Genomic DNA, 2,500 nt, shown 5'->3' on the forward strand with positions numbered 1-2,500 from the left:
ATAATTTCCGAGATTACATCTCGGACAAGTAAACATATAGACCACCGAAGAACGCATTAGGTCGGGGAGAGAATTCTTAATTCTAAACATAGATCCCTATGTCAGGGGATTCTTAAAAATAAGTTTAAAATCCAGACTTGGAAAATTGTTTAAAATGACCTTTTTAATTTGTTTCCCATATTTTCCGTTATTAATAAAAGGCAAAGAGGCATAGAAAATCATTTTTGGTACTGTAGGAACTTGAAGTTTAGGTTGGTAATGTTTGGTCAGAAATTTGTTAACTAATCTATAAAATATTTTAGTTGGAAAACAGTTATCCTTGAAATGCTGCTTCAGAAAGACTATTTCATTATGAAAGGATGTCCAGTCAGACGAAAGGTAAAATGCCCTGCAGATCAGGGTTGTTACGGCATTTAACTTAAAATTATAAAAGCAAAAGCTAAAAAAATTGGTGCCTAAACCAGTGAACGTCTTTTTTCTAAATACGCTTGTTTCTAGACGTGTCTGCCCTCTTGAGATGTTAATGTCAAGATATGGTAACTTGTTATTTTCTTCTTCCTCAATAGTGAACTTGATGTTTGGATGAACGTTATTGATGAAATCTAAAAATCTAGCAGCATGTTCCTTTTGCTTGAAAGTAGCTAACGTATCATCTACGTAGCGTTTATAAAATATAGGTATAAATAGCAAAGGACATTGGTCTAAAAACTGCTCCTCAAGGTGACACATAAAAATATTGGCGAAGGTGGGCCCAAGAGGGCTACCCATAGCCATACCATCAAGTTGTTTAAACAACTTGCCATCAAAAATAAAATGAGTGTCAATCACTGCAAGTTCAAGTAATTTTTTAAAATCAGACTTATTAAAACCGTGATATAAGTCGTTTGGAAAAATAAAAAGTTTATTTAAAATTATTTCAATGGTTTCTTGCAAGGGCACGTTCGTAAAAAGTGATTCAACATCATAGCTAACCATATAATTACATTTGTTTTGAGTGGTGATTTCAGGTATCAGAGAGGCAGAATTGGGCAGCGTATATTCATTTGAGGTAAGTGGTTGTAAAAGAGGCACAAGAAATTTGGCAATATTAAAATTTGGTGAATTATAAGCAGCTAAAATAGGTCTGAGTGGAACATTTTCTTTATGAATCTTAGGTAAACCATACAGTATACCATAAGAGGAACCAGAGGAAAATAGGTCTAAATATACCTGTTCAGTAATGCTACTATTATCCTTTAGTCTTTTCAGTGTTCGGTTAATTTTGTCTTCCATTTTAAAAATCGGATTAAATTGAGGAAGACCCAAGTCAGAAAATTTAAATGGGTCATTTAAAACTGTGTACATTTTGGCTATATGATGTTGAATCACTTTTTACGAACGTGCCCTTGCAAGAAACCATTGAAATAATTTTAAATAAACTTTTTATTTTTCCAAACGACTTATATCACGGTTTTAATAAGTCTGATTTTAAAAAATTACTTGAACTTGCAGTGATTGACACTCATTTTATTTTTGATGGCAAGTTGTTTAAACAACTTGATGGTATGGCTATGGGTAGCCCTCTTGGGCCCACCTTCGCCAATATTTTTATGTGTCACCTTGAGGAGCAGTTTTTAGACCAATGTCCTTTGCTATTTATACCTATATTTTATAAACGCTACGTAGATGATACGTTAGCTACTTTCAAGCAAAAGGAACATGCTGCTAGATTTTTAGATTTCATCAATAACGTTCATCCAAACATCAAGTTCACTATTGAGGAAGAAGAAAATAACAAGTTACCATATCTTGACATTAACATCTCAAGAGGGCAGACACGTCTAGAAACAAGCGTATTTAGAAAAAAGACGTTCACTGGTTTAGGCACCAATTTTTTTAGCTTTTGCTTTTATAATTTTAAGTTAAATGCCGTAACAACCCTGATCTGCAGGGCATTTTACCTTTCGTCTGACTGGACATCCTTTCATAATGAAATAGTCTTTCTGAAGCAGCATTTCAAGGATAACTGTTTTCCAACTAAAATATTTTATAGATTAGTTAACAAATTTCTGACCAAACATTAACAACCTAAACTTCAAGTTCCTACAGTACCAAAAATGATTTTCTATGCCTCTTTGCCTTTTATTAATAACGGAAAATATGGGAAACAAATTAAAAAGGTCATTTTAAACAATTTTCCAAGTCTGGATTTTAAACTTATTTTTAAGAATCCCCTGACATAGGGATCTATGTTTAGAATTAAGAATTCTCTCCCCGACCTAATGCGTTCTTCGGTGGTCTATATGTTTACTTGTCCGAGATGTAATCTCGGAAATTATGTGGGTTCCACAAAAAGATTGCTGAAAGTTCGCATAGATGCGCATCGGGGAGTGTCATAGAACTGGATGTGCGCTCAAAACCAAAGAATTCTCAACCATCAGAGAACATGCAAGTAAATGCAAGACCAACATTGCATATAAAAACTTTGAAATCATAGCTCAAGCGCCAAATAACTCCTCTC

This window comes from Palaemon carinicauda, chromosome 15 (genome assembly GCF_036898095.1).
Source record: "Palaemon carinicauda isolate YSFRI2023 chromosome 15, ASM3689809v2, whole genome shotgun sequence".
In the NCBI taxonomy this organism is placed as follows: Eukaryota; Metazoa; Arthropoda; class Malacostraca; order Decapoda; family Palaemonidae; genus Palaemon; species Palaemon carinicauda.